The sequence below is a fragment of the Plodia interpunctella genome, chromosome 24 (assembly GCF_027563975.2).
Source record: "Plodia interpunctella isolate USDA-ARS_2022_Savannah chromosome 24, ilPloInte3.2, whole genome shotgun sequence".
Classification (NCBI taxonomy): domain Eukaryota; kingdom Metazoa; phylum Arthropoda; class Insecta; order Lepidoptera; family Pyralidae; genus Plodia; species Plodia interpunctella.
In genome coordinates this window covers 5169919-5190188 of record NC_071317.1, presented here as the reverse complement: position 1 = coordinate 5190188, position 20270 = coordinate 5169919, and the positions used below count along the sequence as shown (strand labels likewise).

Sequence of the window (20270 nt, the reverse complement as noted above, 5' to 3'; positions counted from 1 at the left end):
GCCAACGGAGGCAAAAAGCGCCAATTTTTAATATTGTTGCAGATTTACGACCAAAAATACCTTCTACGCAATCGTGGTACGAGTTTAAAGGAAAAAGGAAGGATTTAGTGGATTATCCTGAAAATAATAACACTATTTTAGGTTATGTTCTGCATTATTTGGTCAACATAACTGTGGTCATAAACTGATATAAACTTGATTTTGACTGAAGATCATACCTGTATGAAGTCCATATTTTAATAAGTCTATTCGTGTGAAGTGTACCGAGCTTCTTTTCGACCGTTTACCGGTTCGAAAATTTTACAACGTGAGGCGTATCTCATAGTTTTCAAAGTTTTTTTATCATATGGAAAACGATTTTTACCAATATACCCGAATATGCTACATTGTTGTATATTTTCCCAAACGAATGCTTAAATAATGAAAGGATTTGTAGAATCCACGGACGAGTTGATGAAATGAAACTCGTGGAGTTCCAACAGTACTATTTAATATTCTTTCACAATAGTAATATGAACACCTCTCACCCTATCCAATACAATTATTAGGAAGTAAGGATGTAAAATAGCGCATGCATCAGGGATAGCGTCGACGACAAAGCAGACAACATGCGGACGGTGCAGCAGACATCATCGGTGTGTCACGAGACGGTGAAAGCGGCCGTCTGCGCGGAAGTGGACAAATTTCGACCTCTTGCGCGCATGCTGTGCTAGGTCCGCTACATATCACGACACGACTGCAGATCTGCGGCACGACTCGTCGTACTGCGAGGTAAATGATATTATTATAAATAGCAAGTATATATGTTGATATATAAATAAAGTATTTACATGTATAGATATTATATGTGGGCACGCCACAGATTAATAAAGTACTCTAAAATAAACGTTTTAATCGACATAGCAAAAGGCGGCTAAGCTTTTGTGTACCTAACATACAGTGCTGTACTCTGGTGGAATAAATGTGCAGTGATACTCCTTATTGCATGGGTGGAAGTAAGTTTAGAAATTATGATTTCTGAACTAACTAAACATGAACAAAACTTCAATCAAAATCAACTCGATATTCGTTTTTGAACTTAACTTGACCATAGAGTCTATGGACATATGGTCTACAGACAAAGACAAGTCTTGTTTGTCCATGCCATGCGTTTTCGGCGCGTCACTTTCGTTTCCCCGGAGCTTGTCCGTTTCATTACGCAAATCCGCCATTTTGTATGTGGCTGGCGGTGCTTTCGGGTTTACTATCTCGATTTAGTGATTTTCTCGAGTAAAAACTGTTAACCTCGTAAAATAAGACTTTCAAAGCTGTCTGTGAACTAAATCGACTGTATTGTGTAGTAATTTTTCTGCTATAACTTGTGTTTTTCGTGTATTGTGTGTGTCCTATAATTGGAGCGCGTGGCTGGTGACTCTTTGTTGTTGGATTCAGCATATTTACGGTGAGTTTCAGTATATTTGTCATCACATTAGTAATTTTAGGGTTGGGTGACTATGTAGTAATTATTAGTTATGAGTATTTGCTGTTAAGAAGGCGTATTTCATGAGAATGTAGTAGCGTCACCATTGCGGTAGCCGAACGCGGCGCGGCGAGTTTGTGGCGATGGCTGGCGGGCGACGACACAGTGCCCGCGCGACGCCGACGCGTCACAGCTTGGCTGCGAAGCGCGTTAGGTACTTGTAAATCGACTTTCTAGAATCCTCTATGAGTGTCTTGGTGTGCCATGAGACCGGTGATGTGGCCTACTTTCAGAAATTATGAAGGTTAAGCTTTTGAACATATATAACCTATGGGAATGAGGGTGAAGTGTCTAATCTTATTGGTAGGTATAGGTAGTAATGGAGAACCATTGTTATAGAAGTAGTATAATTTTCAATTTAGTGTGGCTTATCCACAGGCGAAAAGATTTCTGTAAATCCACCCAGAGCATTGTAAAAACAAAGCTAATAAAGAGTTTTTTACCCTACTCAATCTTGGTATTTCCAATCTAATCAATTATAAATAATGATATTAAATATGCAAGTATAAATATTGATATTAGTATGTAATGAAAATTACATACAATTTGTTACTTTTATTACAGATAAAAATTTACTTTCATTTCCATTCATAACTTTCAATTCCAACAATTTGAGAGCATAATGGAATGAGTTATGTGCATAATTCATTTATGTCTGAAGAATAACAATAATGAAATTGTTCACCAATAGTAAAATAATCCTCTCTTCTACCTAACCTATGTTCATCACATTACTTAAATGAAAAGAATGACAGACATGTATCTAATCTATCTACACAAATAAAAAAAAGAACTGGGTTTGTCGGTTAGCCACTTATAGCTACATGACTTTTAACCTCATGTCTTCTCAATTACATTTGGAGTTGTGACTCCCCAAAGCCGAGGGTTGTGTAAAAATCAATATTAGGCTTCTCTTATTTATTATTTAAAAGTGACCCACCCAGCTTCTCACATAACTTTGCCTATCCTATAAAAGTTTAAATCATACTTCATAGTAATTTAAACTTTGCACAGAAATACAACTTGTAAAAGTATGATATAGGCAAAGTTTATTAGCACTAACTTTGCCTATGTTAGCTAACAGTCAACACTTTCGTGACTCAAACTTAGATTTTTTACTTAAAGGTTTCTTTCTTCCCAATTTTCTTTCAGGATAATAAAACTTAGCAATTTTTATCTTAATTGAACTAGGTATATTCCAAATCATATATTAATTTATTCATACTAAACAAAGCACTGATGAGGCAATGTAAATGTTTCCGTAGAAAAGTTAAATTAGCACTGACTTCACTCAACTAAGTTTGAATTGGTTAAAAACTTTGAATGGATTTCATTTGGAAGTTTCTCCTTTCATTATTTACCTATTTATCTTTTGTATTTGTTTTCCTGTTGTTTCACTGTCGGAATTTCTTTGACAACTTCCATGAATTTGTTGATTGCTGTTTGAAAAGAAAATTTTTCTTTGTTTCTTATTGAAATTTTTGTAAGACTTTTGTATAAGGAACATTAATTATGTATTCCTACAAAAGTATTTAACAACTTCACGCAAAGAATTATGCGTAAATTGTTTGGAGACTATTTGTATTATTTGTTAATTTATTTGGAAGAAATCAAGTAAGTTATTTTCTTTTGGAAGAAAGTTATATTACCTAATTTAGGTGTGGCATTCGAATCTTCAAAATTTTAAGATTTCGGTTTTCATCTCGACCCTGGGCTTCACGGCTTAACAGCCACAAATGCAACCGGGGACACGCGAGTATTAGGGAGAGAGAGATAACTAATCTGCTTCTCTAGACTAGCCAATGTTTGAACTTTGTACTCAATGGTGACAACAATACTATGTAAGGCATAGGGACAAAGGTGTGTAGTACCACTACCGGCCTAATCTGTGACCTGTCGGTGTAGCATGAAAATTGCCCCTTAAAAATGTATAGCAAATTAATTTTGGCAAAAACTCTTGCTAGGCACTGAATTTATTTGTACATAATTTGATCTGTTGTAATGTTTTCGAATTTTGTGTAATGACTTTAAAATTAATTTTGATAATCTGTAAGTTCAGTAACCTGCCACTATTTATATCAAAGGGTATGCTTTTTATACCTGCTAGATACTGGTTATGCTAATGACCTCAACACTATGACCCAAATCTTTTAATCAGTGTAAAAACTTACATCCCGATCTGTTATTATTATTACCTACACGTGTGGCATTATCGCTCGTAGCAACAAACGCGTGCATTACCAAATGACGTGTGCGCAATCACAGAATATATTGTATTATGTATTTAGTGTACCTACTTTGTTTTCTTTATGTAATATGAGGGGTCTTGTGTCCTTGTACTATAAACTTTATGGATGTATTCATCGCGTGATTCTTTGTGATGAAAACAATACATCAATATTTAAAAAGAAAGAATAGATTAGGTACGAGTTATCTATAATATACATACATACACCACCTAATTCATAAAAAGATGCATATTTACTTTAAGCTAAAGTATGTTTAGAAAGTGCGATAGTAATAAAACATACTTTAAACATACTTAGCTTAAATTAAATTTTATGAATAAGGAGGATAGATATATACCATACTTCTCTACTACAAAATAAAATACTGCGAACTCATTGCATCACTTCAATTAGAAGATCCGATTAGACGTAAACAGACTAAAAAACAAAAAAATTAAGGTTGATATCAGCAGAGACAATGCTTGTAGTTTCGGTTAATCTCAGTTTGTTTTCATATTCAATCATAGCTCAGCTTATAATGTTCGATTACAGTCGCCAAGCTATACTAAGAAGCATGTGCACATAGTGACACGAGTTGTAAACAAAGAACGAATGTCTCGACCCATCTTCGGAGCTATTCTATATGTATATTGAAGTATATCGTCATAAGTATGGCTATGCGGCTAGTGGTGTACTACGTAGGGTTGTCGATTTTATGTTGTAAATAATGATAAATCGTATTCGTTGTTGTGATTCATAACTAATTGCCGCACTGACCAAGTGTTCACTTATATATTAATTAAACTAGGTTTATTATCTTCGTGTATGTATAAAGCTAAATTTAGGTCAACGGCGTTAAATCTTTCATTTAATAAAAAAAAACTTACAGAGGTAAGTTTTTTTTTATTAAATGAAAGACAATCTATCGAATCAGAATTATTTTTGGCGGTTTTGATTGACTGACGGATGTTACTAACAGCTGAATCGTTTTTTTTTATATTATAGTTAGTAGGATAATGTCGTCAACAAGGAAAATCAATCGTGTTCAGCTAACCGCTCGATAGCAACACGCAACTTCCGTCGCATTTACATAATCTCAACTATTGCATTGTTTTCCAACTACTTCTCTTAATAGTTGCACGTCACACCTTTTTACCCAAATATAGCATACTAGTTCTACTAGAAAGTTTCTACTGCAAATGCGTTTATAATGACACCCATGAGTGTATGTTGGTGCCAATGTGTGCGCAGACCCTGTTCACGCACACATGGATACGACAACTAGCTCGTCCATTAAAGTATCGATTGATTTTACGCCGGCTATACACTATCGCCGAACTTTTGCCGACAGTTGCCGACGCTCTTGTATAAGAGCCTTTATTTACCGGAATGAAAAACCAGCAATGTAAGTAATGTGTAACATAAGCTTAATATGCTTTTCAAAACGTTTATTAGTAACGTTTAAAATCTCTGCTTTATTTATTTCATTAATTATTATCGTAATAAAAATTGTACATTACATTAACTTCCAATTTTATGACAACTTACAAATAAAGATAAAAATAATGAAATTAAAAGTCTATTGTTATTTATATTAATTTTAAAATTACTATTGTATTTTAATTATTAAACCGTGCTTATCTCAAACATATTCATAATTCCTCTTATAAGTCTTGTCGATAATGTATGTGCATAATCTTGGAGCTGCAAACTATATCGACTTCTGTAATATATAATATCCTTGTTCATTGGAGTATACTATATTCATATTTTTGCGTATATGTATTATGTAATATATTTGTTGGTATGAAGACTTAATAAAATAAATTTAACATTATACAAATATCATTCTATTAAGTAAACTGTTTATAACCCACATCAATGGATGTTTGACTTCGTAATCCTCTAACAAATTCACAAACCGTCTTTAAATATATCACCCCCCCCCCCCACCCTTGAACTAGAAAGGACAAGCGCTTGAATAATTCATGATTCCGAGTTTAATGATATGTGTATCGGCTGCTCGTGTGAATAACAAAACACTCTTTATTCTCGGCGAAGAATAATAATATATATAACAGAAAAACAAAATTCGAAAGTAGATGTTTTTGAAAGGAAAAAGTCATTAATAATATGTATTGCAATATATAAGTACTTTTATGCACTACATTTTGATAGCAGAGGCAATACAATCCGTATTAATGTAACATGTCTGACAAAATTTGTCAGACATTATCAAAATTTGTCAGACATTTCATAATAAACAATGAAAAAGATTATCGCTCAATACAGAGCTAAAATCACAGCCGGGCAGTCGTTCAATAATATTATCTAAGCTATATATTTCGAGTTAGCAGTTCCGCCCCCACCCCTGCCGGTAGGGGAGGGGTCCACCCACACTGACCGACCTATTAAAATTGTAATTACCGCCTCTGTGTATTATTGTCGAACCGATGCGATGTCATATTGATTTTATTCCGAATGGTTTTGTGGCCAGTACGAATTGCTTACTGTATTGTGCAAATATCGTTTTAATGTTTTTATGAACACAGTTGGCGATCTATGCGGTTTGTGTTTATTGTCCCTTTGTATTGTTAGTTTTGAAATGTGGACAAATTAAAATTTATTGGAAAAATCTCGTTTATCAGCAATTCGTGTCTGGAATAGTGAATTAAATAACCGTCCTAAATATAACCAAACAGTATTCCTGTCGACACAACGGAATAAACATTTGAAATCATGTCTCTTAGCTATGAATTCAACTACATGCCCGAAAATAGTACAATAGCAAAATATCATGGGGCATGCTCGTGTCGACAAAGCACTTTCGAACAATGGCTAATGTGATTTCGCCACAAAAGAGGGGGGGGGGGGGGGGGGGGGGCATTCGAGTCGCCGGAGACAGGATCCCAGATATGACCTTGTTATATCTGATAACACTATATAATTCGTTTTATCTGTCTTTTGACAGAGTATCTTCAACGGAATCGGTAGGGCTTTGTCTGCTGATAGAATTAACGGGTGTACTGTACAGTGGACAGCACTTCGATTTACCCAGAATCATTGTAAACTCACCGCTATCGTCTGAAATAATATAATAACTTTGACACGAGATTTGTTTTTTTTCTATTTGTTTAGCTAAAAAGTACGAGTAACGATTCGACGTATCAAGTGGTGGTTATCTATAGATAAACGCCACCTTAAGGTGGCGTATTATTTAATATAGAACAATATGACAATTGGACAGACTAGTAACGCCCGCGCATCTTGTAAGGTTATCTAAAAATACGGCGTTGCGTTTGCGCATCACATCTACGTACAAGTTATAAATACAAGATAAATGTGCATACTTTACAGAAAATATAGGCAATTTTGAAAATTTACACTGGCGGAGTCGTGTAAAAAAGACAGTTTAAAATAAATATTCAATAAAAATTAAATTCTAAATCCAATACATTAATCAATAATTAAAATGAAGTTCAGTTGACAAATGGTAAATAATAATAGACAAAGAAACAGAATCCCGTGTGAGCAAGCCCCGTTAGCTTCACTGGCGCGTTAGTAAATTGACAATGTTCCCAGTGCATTTTAAGTATGCGAATTATGATTGCCATTGTTATCGGGGACTGCAATAGAAATATGCTTGTGAGTAGTTTTGTTTTACGACCGTCCCACGATGATAAATGCATCCCTGATGCGTGCTACGGCACGGCTGACAATAATATTACGGGAATAAAAGTTTTTGACTAGGATCTTACGCATGGCCTCATCATTTTCAACGTTTTCTGCGCATTGTTGAGCAAACTCCTGTCCTTCTACGCCGCCGTTCCCCGTTTCAAGGGCAAATTTAGCCCTCCTATTGAATAAAAAAGGTACTTTAAAGTATACTTTAAACTTATATGTTTAATAACTTTACTTTTTTAATAAATATTAGGGTTAATTTTTAATATAAAAAATTATAGTTCACACCAAGATGTCTGAAAATTATAATTTCAGTTTGCAAGAAAATTCGTATCCAGTACGTATCAATCGACGGACACGCCTTAGCAAAATTCCAGCTTCCAGCATTTTACGCTTTAAAGTGTTTTATCGTGCACTAAAAGTAATTAAAGCTTTTATACCGCAGCGCATCAGCATTAAAATGTATTAATGGCAGTTTTGAAGGGCGTTTTCACACTAGCCTTTCTTGGGTCTTCAGAAAGTCGTTGCAACTGTAAGTCGTAACACAACTTCTCTAAAGAATAAATATTTTACGTTTGAAATAAAACTTTTTTCTATGGACAAGATTTGTGTTAGATATACATATACTGTCACGTGACAGCCGACAATTTTATAATAAGTAACCCCCAACCGTTATAATTCACCCATATATTATTTATATGTAATGTATGTATACTGTGCCCATAAATAATTTGAGTTTGTCTTGCTTCAACTGATCTTCGAAAGGTCCTTAAAAGAAGGTAGTAAAGGTCTGACCTTTCAACATGATGTAAGAAAAACGCAAAATACCAGTGTGAGTAGCACCTTTAACTGTTTTCGCGAAGCGTTTCCCCGGTAGGTTTTTTATGGTTTCTGCTTATTCGGCTGTTAATGAAAACCGGTGAGATTGGATAGCTAATTGGATTCGGTTGTATCAGAAACTGGCTGCTTTTGTGCCAACGGTTGGGTTTGAATTTTTTCTTCAGTAAAAATTGTTAATTATCTTTGATGCTCCGTAAATATAACTTGGTTAATTGTTTTGTTCATACTTGTTATGAACACAATATGTACTACTATACTAATAATGTAATATTATGTAATACAGATTTTTCCTTCCATTTTTCAAAAAATCGTGGCCATTTTATTCAGTCATCCTACAAAAAAAGCCATACGGATTTCCGTACGAATTTCCACAAAGTTTTCTATTCTCGGTGCTTGCGATCCGTGGAAGTTTTATTAAAAGAAATGGGAACTTTCGACCGTTCAGGATCCTCTATAACTCCCCGTCTCACCTTTATCGTGACTAATATCAGCATTACAATGTTTTATTGTCGAAAAAAGCGTACATTACAGCGAAAAACAAGCCACTAAAGTCTCGCAACGTCGAATTTGATCTAAAGAGCGATGCTGAGTCATACAAGTGGCGAACGGGGAGGTCGATTTAATAAAACTAGAAAATGTACAAAATGATAACCGACACATATTTTTTCTTCTTTTCGTAAAATATTTGTAAATAAATTATTTTATTTGGGGTTATTAATGTTATGAAAGACTTGGTTGAAAATAGTTATGTTTTATTATATGTCTATGTGTACTGAGCTTGCTTTATATGTGTACTTTCACCCGTAGTTGTTTTACATAGTTGTTACTATGTAAACGCGTGACTATCGCGACCACGTCATACAAAGTTATATGTATAAGATTGTATCACATAATGTTTATAGTTTTAACCAAATAATATCTACGATAAAGTACAGTCGGAGGCAGATAAAACTGGCTGTAAGTTAGGTTGAGGTTTGGGTTTATCTAGCTCCGACTTTACATTTTATTACTGATCTTAGGATCTATTGGATTGTAGTATGGACTTGTTATCGATTTTGTTTTGTTACGGACAAAATCCTTTAGTCGCATAAGGTCAGTAGACTTTTGACAAAAAAGGACATTATTAAATTACAAGTATCTGAATGGCCACTTAAAAATATAGTGAATTTATTAAACACAAGCACTTGTCACTTCTGTATTTTTCTTAGTTTACTCAGGGAGGTGGGTGATACCACCTCTTGTAGTATTTTAGAGGTACGTTGTTTTTGCGGAATGGCGTGTCAGCAGCAGAGAGGCCGACGTAGCTGTAGCCAGTTTAAAAAGGTCTCGCCGCAGACAATTTATACGATCGCTTTTGTTGATGAGCCTAGTCCCTGCCCCTGCTTCATTTTCTCTTGTTACATTATTGTTTAATGGTTTGTTTTTAAATATAACAGTTTATTGATGTCTTAATGTGGAAAAGAAAATATTGCAAAGTGGACCTTTGTGAAAATAACTGAGAAATCACTGAGATATTGTGGAAAAATATCCGAATTATGTTAAGAGTACGGATATCATCTCGTGTTATTTTATTGTGTTATCTTTTCTCGTGTTGATTATACATGACATTAAATCAGTATTTGAAATAGTCGAATCTGTTTTGCGTTCAATTTAACCCGAAGTATGTCGGTCACATTCGTTTACGAGTAACCTTGATATATAAACGATCAACACGTTACCGTGCAGTGGGTGCCAAAATAGCAAACAAAATTGAGGTTTACTCGTGTTTTACAGTGATTAAACTGATACATTTCTATAAAATGAAACGACACAATTCTTTATTATTAATCATTGTTTACATTAGCCACTTGCTACAACTAGAAATTTCCAGTGTTTAATGTCAGTTGGTTATCGTCTAAACTTTTGAGATACTGTATGTATATAGCAACGCGTTATCGCGTTTGTGTGCGAGTTTTGTAAGCATGCACGCACCGACATCGTAATAGGGATCTTACATTGGTTCAAACATTTTTATTTGTAGAGATGTTTTAGAGACAGCTATTTTAGTGGCAAAGTTGCGTTTCATTTTTAGTTTCATTTTTTATATCGTTATAAGTGGCGTTTCATTTTTTATATCGTTTCATTGTGTTTTAGTTTTCAACATTAATCCATTCCAGCGAAACGAAAATACACACAACAAGTAATAAGAACTTAAAATTTTGGTAATTAAATGTTTAATTCTCTCTAATCTGCGTGTCTCAACTGGTGGACTTAAATTGTCTGAATAGGTACATGATTATAGATTTAAATCTAATAATCTAAAGAATAGATTTAAATTTAATATCTAAAGAAATAGATTTAAATCTTCTCTAGATATGCCTAGATGCCTATATGCTCTAGAATGAAATCCTCAGATGATGCTAACGCGCTGACTGGCACATAACGTCCATCGTAATAAAATGTCGCCAAATTCTGCTTACGTGTACCTAGCCAGCTTTATATTATCTAAGGGAGACATTTTTCCAATGGCGCTAGCTGACTCGACCGACTCGGCTCCGAATCTCCAATCCGTTCCGTGGAATTGTTTTCCGTCGATTTTGACCGCCGTAAATCTTCATTAGTTCTGTGTTCAGCCTTAAATGGTTTTTAGAAAGTCTGTCTAGCAACGTCCTTTGTCTGGCCGATGTTAGTGGATAATTCCGCATTACGCTTCTTACAATATGGATATCTTAGTTATGTTGATGTATTTTCATTAGGGAAATTGCCGCTACATCCTAAAAACTACAAAAGAAAGCCATTAAGAGTCTTTATTTTTATTAGAAATAGAAGCTTCAATTTAAATAAAAAAAGGGAAATGTCAAGCGCAGACACTTGATAAATTTTAATTTCCGGCTTCCATCATTTACCCTCGAGGGGGGACGGGTATTTGATCGACATTGTGATCCGCCTTTTTGGAGAGTGTTCTTGTCAATAAATTAAACTGATAGCATTTCTTTGAGAACCCCCTCTTAATCAGACAATGTAAAATGTAAGTGACACGTCATCCACTTCAATTTTTAAATTGATTTATTATGAACTAGCTTTTGCCCGCGGCTTCGCCCGCGTAAATTTTCCACGGGAACAGTTATTTTTTTGTTTTTCCGGGATGAAAGATACCCTATGTCCTTCTCTTCCTATTGTTTGAGTAAATAGAGCGTGAAGAGGTAACCAACTTTCTCACTAATAGTATTTAGTAATTAAGATTACGATAATATTAGTAAGGATATAATAGGTACGTAAACTTGCCACTTTTTATAAAACATCTACCTATTTACACTTTTTCTGATATACTTGGCAATAAAAACAAGAATGTCAATGATAAAATGCCCATAATCCATATTATCCCTGAGATTTACATAAGACCTGAGGTCGTATATTATGTGATTCGTAATGTTTTATTCATAAATATTTCAGTGCTCTGTATTATATCAATTTTAGATTAATATATTTTGTAATAAAACATATGTATTATTACAAAATTAATTTTATTTTTAGACGAATTTATTATTGCATAATATCATTCACGATGAAACGCGTTGCTTTGGCTATCCGGTTCAGTAAAATCAGACTAATGAGATGATCATGAACAAGATTATCATCATATGTAAAGTTAGTGAAATCTTTACTGATGACTAAACTTAGTTACTAAATAGGCAAATTTTTGACTTCGTCGTTCGCAGCATCGAGGGCATGCGTGCATTTAAAGTGCGTACATACAAGACAAAAATAAAACAAATAATACTTCAATTTATCGCCTTATCACGTTTTATATTGGCCACTCAGCACATTTTCTTATACAATTGCATGCCAAAGCGCATAAGACTGTTTCTCGGCAAGTCGCTAATGAATGCACCACTATAAGTTTTTTCTTTTAATTGGCAAGCTGGCAAGCCGACCACCTGGCGTTCCCAAACCAGTCTGTCGGGTTGATATCGGCTTTTGAAATTCTCGACTGGAGTATGGATACGGTGACCACACGTCCTGATCTGGGCAACACTGTCTCGCTTTCGGGCTGCTTGTCCCGGCGCTCCAACAAGAACAACGTTTTCTCTTTTTTTTTTTAAATTATATTTTTCAGCTTTTCTGGCTGTCTGTCCCGGGGTTCAAAAATATCCAGAATTTGCCGCTTTTAATTATAATCTTAGCATGTATCGTTGTACTTATCAATGTCGAACATTTATTTTTAAATATTTCAAATAGCTTTGTAGCAAAAAATAAACGATCACAATATAGCAAAAGTGTCCCGCTATGACGCATAAAAAAGGGTCACATTAGGTTTGGAGGCCAATGTATCCGAGAAATGGCGAATACATCTTTTATTATTCGTGTTGCAATGGCTTGCGGTGAAACCGGTGCGCTTTTTATCTCTGAACACTTGTGTGTTCGCTTTTGCAAATTTGCTGACGAATTTACAGATAAGTTTAGGTCTTAAACTGGATCGCATTAAGAGATGATAGTAAATCCCCTGTTATAGGTTATGTGAAACATCAATGTCAGGTGAAGCGTACATGATTGTATTTTGTTTAGGAAACCACATAGTTCTGGTCGTGTCGAAAATATAAAAGTTCCTAACACTAAAACCACGTTGCAGAGAGCAATGCACCTAGCTCAATACAGGACGGTTTGAAAAAGATTATCTCATTCAGTTTAACCGTTACATTTTTACATAGTGATGATAAATTAATTCAAGTTTGTCATAAATAAACCATCAGTCCGTCCACCCACATTATCTGTACCACGCTATATCTGAATGATCCGTTGGGTTGACGCCTACTTAGCATAATTTCCTTATAAGGTCCATGAGAGCTTCATTACTGCACTCGTTCTCACTGTTTATGCATTTTTTTATGAATCATTCGGTACGTGATTGTGAGATTAAACGATATTCTAAATTCCAGTGATATTGTATTCATTTAAAACTAAGTCATAGTATCTTTTTTTATAATCGACTTGGTCCCTACAGTTCATATTTATCAGTTTTGAGCAAAACTTCAAATATTTACAATACCGTACGTCACCTTAAGAAGTCGCTGAAAAAAGTTGGAATCACAAATCTCTTCCCTATTTATATTGAAGCAATAACATCAAAGTGATCAAAAATTTTGATAAATAACTTGAACGCGTGGGTGGACACGTGTAGTACAATAAGTTAGGTTTATGTTGTGTCTGACAGCTTTATTGCCTTTTAATGTTGTGCTTGTCGAGCGCAATATTGTTGCAGCCCAAAAAGAAAGTTTGGAATTTACTATACATACAGAATACGGAGAAGTATATACAAGCCACCCGGAATTTTATCCCGGAAATCTAGTCCTTATATAATATAAAATAAAGTCGGTTCCGCCAGTCTGTTCCTATTAAGCTAAGATCTTTAAAACTACGCAACGAATTTTGATGCGGGTTTTTTTAATAGATAAATGTTATTCCCTAAGAAGGTTCTGGTATATCATTTATTATGGTTTAACCTCAGCGGAGCCGAGACGGGCTTCTAGTACATAATAATTAAGGCAAATGTGATTCATATACCTATATATCAAAGATACATAATAACGAAAAGAGCTTCCAAGAAAAAAACCGACTGATGTTTTAAATTCGTCATGAAATGAATCCGCCTCTTAAAATAAGTCTTAAGATCTTCTAACTTGCCAATTCAATATGAATAGTCAAATCCCGAGACCCGGCGACTTAGCTAGGTCGTAGTCAGGTTACGCAGACAAGGGTGCCGACCTTGTAAACACCCCCACCCCCACTGCACCCCCTGGCGCCCGGACGAGATGTGAGCTGACTCTTGAGTATTCGCGGTTATAGATGGCTCAAATATTGTAGTCGCTTGGGGATTAATTATATTGAAAATTGGAATCACATTTACGTTATCCCGTATTGATTTAGGGTTATCGATCGATTTTATTTGCATATATTAGTCCAAGCAACTTTTTAAGATAAAACATATAATAACAATAACATCATGAAACTGCATTTTTCATTCGGGTAGTATTTGTGTAGTCCGCGTAAAATAGTTTCGCTTGTACATAAATAGACCAGTTGCCATTTTATAATATGTAGAAGAGACATATTTCTTCAATTACTTCACGAATTCTGAACTAGTATGAGAATTTATGCGTCATTGTCTTTGAAAGCGGATGAAACTGGAATGGAAATGGGTTATTGATGACCATAGACATCTGTATCCCGGATACTACATCCTGGATAGACGCGAATCGCTTTGTTTGCTTTACAGGCTGTATATGTCTATAACACTCTTTATAATGTAGTGTATGGACCAAGTCAATAAGATTTTCTGATAAAAAAAAGTATTGTCAACTATAAAATGTAAAGAACCAACACTGGTGGAAAAGTTTTATAACTTTACATTTCATTACATTGGGATGTTTTTCAATACAATATCTTATTGTTTATAAATGTTTTATTATTTAAATGTCAAATAACAATTGGCTTAATTGAATTTTTTGTTTTGTTTTCAGGTAAGGCAGCATTCCAACAAATGCATTTGTTAGAATCTTCATCAGTGAATAGTCCTAAGTATGGTTAATATTTCGTAATTGTGATTACCTATTTGCGTTATAACGACGATATATATTTTACACTCGGTATTTAAACTTGTCCTAGCTCTTGCCCGCGGCAAAAAGTAACCTACACGTCACTATCCGTTTTGACGTGAAAAAAGGACAAACAAACACACTTTCATATTTATAACATTAATTAATATAATACAGTTTTAGTTTTGTAATCCATGCTCATCTGGAAGCGAAATAAAAATGTGCCAGCTGATTCTCCCGTGCAAATTGTAAAAGTCAATCAAGGCCTATAAAAAGGAAATTCTTGTCATATGCTAGCAACTTTCTTTTCACTATTAAATTTCAATTTCTACAATAAGCCCGCCATGTACCTTGAGTTTAAGTTAATTTACCAGTATTTCGTGTAGTTTACTCGTACGTCCTAGTTTATCGAAATCGATGTTTTACGTCGCGACGCCTAAGTTGTCGGCTTATTTACTTTGAACTATATCTAATAGTTCACTGCTTAGGTTATATAAAGCAGGAAATTGAAGCAGAAGCAGCTTGTTCACTTATGCGCACTGCATGTTGAGTTGAGAAAAGTGATTTCAGCGGCCGACAACCTTTTGGAAGTCAAAGGCCACCAGCTATGCCACACTTGTATAGTTTGTCCTGTGCTCATGGTCATATCCCATAGAATCCATATCCATCTCTTCGGGGTTTTAAAAAGCGCTCAGTCTTCAAAAATTGCCATTGTTGACTTGTGTATTCGAGTATTTCATCACTCACACTGTTTACTTCGGAAGTTCGAAACCATGTAACTTTTTTTAATATTTATATAGTCTGTCTTTTAAATGCATAAATGGGTAAATCTTCCTGGCCATCTCATGTATGGTAGAAAACAGACGTCAAAAGCTGATTTGTAACATCAGTTAAAACCATTTTAGGTCCGTATTAAATGGTGCAATTCGTGTCACGTTAACCCCTTTTGAATACGTTGCCAGCTGAACAAAGGTTCCGTTTGAATCTAGTATTAATATTTCATCGAGTCGTTCACCTTGTGCGGCTGCACGTGCGGCGGTTTTCATCCAAGACGCCACCGAATATTTATCATAGGCGAAACGCCTGTTTTGTATTGTCAATTTAGCGCGGCATTCGTTACCTATATAGTATTTGTACGCAGTCGCCATTATTATTAGCCGCCAGCATTATTGCTAAGAGGAAAACGTGTCTCGAAATAGCGCGATTGTGCGACGAGTCGCCGTGCGACCGACGTCCGCCATTATTCACTTTTTGCAGCGCAGCTCGCGTTCGACAGACGCGGCACTTTTCTGTCGACGTGGACGTTTTTGTGCCGCGTTGGTTTGATTCGGCCGCTTTGTCATTTTTGGACGACCACTCCGATATCCGGGCTAGTTACGGCCGCCGCTCAAATTGCAAATAAACAAAACAAAAAAACAAAAACAAATCGCCTTTGAATGCGCCACCGTTCGAATTGGAACGCTTCCGAATAGATGCTTTGTTTCAACTTCAATATTATCCAGCTATCGGTTTTAGATATTTTTTCCTTCATCTAAAACTACAACGTTATATACTGTACATTTGTCTATAATAGGTGGCATTAAAATGAATCACGTTCCGTCCTTGCGTTACACTTTAACGATATGCCTTCTCGTATGCCCCGCATGGCGACAGTCGTTCGACCTCTTCGATTTCGAGCAGCAATTTAGACAATTCACTCCATCGATATAATAAGCGCCCTATAAAAGCTTTCTGCTCTGTTTGGTTTTCATATTCGCACTATTGTTTATGTTCCAATTTCTCTTTACTTTTCTGTCATTTTAATTAAGTCCGTTTAATTAACTAGTCAGACCGAAAACGAGCACCGATAGTTGTAATTAGAGGCTAGGCGTTCCCCAATTAGTGCGATTAGGCGCCGTGGTCGTAGCAAAGTGGATTATACAATAACATGCCCGTGAAAAGCCCGTGGCACACGACCTCGTGTCAAATTCGATCAGGTGCTTTATACACGAGTCGTCTAGTGTTATCGCTTTGTTGCGTAATATCCGCTGTTATAATACACGTGTTATCTCGATGCGGCCGTTGTTCGAGAAGTTTCGTTCGCGTATCATTGCGGTCGCGATAGTACCGCACTACATACTTCATAATAGCTAGCGTCTATTTCATCTTAAGTACCACCCAATGTTATACAAGACATCGTGTACCCGGATATATGACGCACCGCACTAAACGTATACTCTGCGAATGCAATGGTGGCGCTATGTACCGGTAGTAAAATGCGTTTTCGCCAGCGTGAAAGGCGACCAGCGTACATTCACCGTTGAGCGTACATATATTGAATTTATCGCGAGATCGATACGGTTTGCGGCCAACGCATCGCTTACCTGTACCTGTATAGTAGAATAAGGAAATTATAGAATTAACACCGATGACAGGTACTATTCACAATTTGTGGCAGAGATTATTGTTACACACGCACGTCCATATCTTACAGTAAAACAAAAAAAAAAGTATAAACCTACAGTAAATATAACACGTATGTGCTAAATATGCGTGCACTGTGCACAGAAAAATGTGTATGGAATTTTAAACACGTTGCGTTAGAGTTCCGTATAATCGTGCAGCAAAAGTGCTGCACAGGAATTAGGTGTGCACAGACCTTAACTCTGTGCGGTATTTATTTCGTGTTTCTGCTTCGACGTCAGGCACACGTGGCGCGTCGCGGACCGGCAAGCGCTCGGTGTATGAGTGTGCGATTGTACTGATGGAATTTAGCGATTACGCCACCTACCAACGTACGAATGCGTCCGCCCGCTCGCCACTAATAATAATAATTAGCCGTCTCATTATTATTATTCGCTGCGACGCCCTAGCTGTCACCGGTAGATAACGACGCCAATAGTGTGAACTTTGTGTAGTGTATCTATAGGTATATTTTTAAATACAGAGTAGTATTATTATTATTTGATTAAATATTATGCTTTTGTCAGTAAGTTAAGTATTACGCTCATTTTTTCTACCCTGTGTTCATCGCAATCAATGTTTATTTGCATGAATACAATTACAATACATAAGAGATCTTATAGTATCGCAGATATAATAGTAGTCTTGTAAAGTAGGGCTGGCAACCCTGAGAGTATATACTTTTCTATTTGTGTCGTATTTGTGAACTTCTCGACCGTAGGTACAGCATCGCCGCATTGTTTGGCGACCGTTCTATCTGGTATGTACAAACTTTACTTTGTATCGTAAACAATGGAGTATTGCCACGGGTATTGCTGTCCTCAAATTGTTTGTTTATCGGTCAACCACTGCTGTCTCTAGGGTTACGATTTCGCATATTCGAAAGCGTTCGTCGGTGTTATGTTTTTGTACGAAATTGTGGAATATCTTAGGTGCCATTTAAATCGTTACCCAAATTTGAAAACGTTATAAACTGCAGAATTTTTGCTTCTTAAACTTTTAAGTTATTTTTTCTGCTCTGAGTAGATTACTCGACATGTTTATATATTATTAAGTATTCCATTTTATAATAGCAAGTTGGAGTGTTTTGTTTAAGAAGTTATAGGTTCATTTTTATAAGCTTTTTATTAACTTCTAATGTAACTATGTGTATGTATCTTGCAACTCGAAGCAGAAACTTTGAAGCAGATATCTTCAACCGATTGAGCTGAAAATTTGTTCACATGTTTAGTTTGGATGACAATGCATTATTATGACAAGCATGACTTGATGGTGCACCCAGGAACGGCTCCAGACGTGGGAACACCTCAAAATTCTACTGCACGGACATGATTTTTTGTCACACATAGAATGCAATAAAATTTCTCTGACAACATTAAAAGCTTGTGTCAAAAATGACATTTTTGTAAAAAAATAATTTTCTTGTCATTTTGTGGAATGGTTATAAATAATATCGTTACGTAAATCCTATATGAACATTCGATAAAAAAAATCCTTTCTTGCTTATAGATATTTCATAGTTTTAATAATAATTGAGAATTTTTGTATTGATGACGGGTCAACCTTATTGCGTAAAATGGATGTCGAAACGAGAGTACATTCAGCTGACACGTAAACCTACCCAAATTCTTTCCAAATTCGTCCCAATTTCAACTCTACTGAGGCTATAATATAAAGATAACTTGAAACGCGGTTGATTGTACCACCTTTGATTTAAATTTGCCTCCGAAATAGGGCCGTTTGAAGTGGCAGACGAAATGATCGTGGCTCGTGGATTCCATCGCAGTGATGTTAACAAGCTTATTGACGCCATTCGTATTCAGTGTTTGTTGGGGGCGCTTCTCTGGTTCCCTTGGATGTGAAACTTCAAAGGTTACACAGGTTTTTTTTTGTTAATACTCACCGGGGATTTCGAATGTCTGGAAAATAAAACGATGCAAACTTATTGCCAAAAAATTTAATTATTCATTAGTATATACTACTTATTATGTAATACCTATTCTCACTTTCACCAGTGCCAAGTTTGGCTCCGGATTAAACCCATAAATAAGATGTAAGTATACTACATTGAATTCTAGGTAAGATTGATGAAGAACTAGTTTTTTGTTTTACATGAATAAAAGAGTAATTTTACTGTATGTATATAGTTAAAACAATATGCTTTCCCAGTAACAATTTGTAAAAAATAGTCTGAACAAATACTACCTAAGCTCAGTACAGCACGATTCATCAATCAAGATTTAGAACGAACTGCATTTCACAGTGATGGATGGGAACAACGGGAACGCGACATCGGGTATTTTAAAACGTAAATTCTACGGATAAAACGCACAAGAGCTATTTATTCTGAGAAATTTATGTCCGCTTCATATGAAATGGAGATAGGCGAACGTAAAACCCAGAAACATCCAATAAAATCAGAGGAATTTAAATTTCGAATTAAATATTTTTGTTTTGACAGTTGCTTGTTTCAAATACAAATACATGCAATATATGTCGGCCTATAAGACAAAGGCGATTACAGACACATTAAATTGCTTTTGAAAAGAATAATTTACATCAAATGTGTTTATGTACGTAATTAAAGTATAACGATATTTATAAATAGTCACGTATCTACTATAATATTAATGTCGTGATCTACATTCTCATTTGAAACTTGTAAAGTAAATGTTAATCAACTGAGTCGACAATAAAATATATTTCATTGAAAAACTTCATTATAGAGAATAGAAAAGAGCACACGCTAGCATAAAATGCGCTTGCGCCGTGTGAAATGAAATAAGAAACGTGATTTTTTAAATTGTACGTAACACGAACGTGCCTGATAAATGTATTAATCAGCATATTGCAAATATTTTCACAGTGATGTCATGCGGCGGCCATATGTGGCTCGAAATTTGCGATTATTCATTTGGATCACGACTCGGTGTCATGATTATACCTCAGCATTCAGGTTTATGATTGTAAAACTAGCTCTGACAACAT

The 20270-nt window shown here is 35.5% G+C and overlaps 1 protein-coding gene across 3 annotated transcripts in view; it reads left to right on the top strand.

The window, feature by feature from the left end:
• Positions 1-1151: 1151 nt before the first annotated feature.
• CtBP (C-terminal Binding Protein) overlaps positions 1152-20270 on the top strand; it is a 65306-nt gene continuing 46187 nt past the window's right edge. For 2 of the 3 annotated variants that reach the window (XM_053763364.2, XM_053763362.2), the window contains exon 1: positions 1153-1441. The gene's annotated coding sequence lies outside the window, so the exon portion shown is untranslated. Of the gene's footprint in view, positions 1442-20270 lie in introns of all 3 variants that reach the window. The other variant, XM_053763363.2, reaches the window with a different exon arrangement.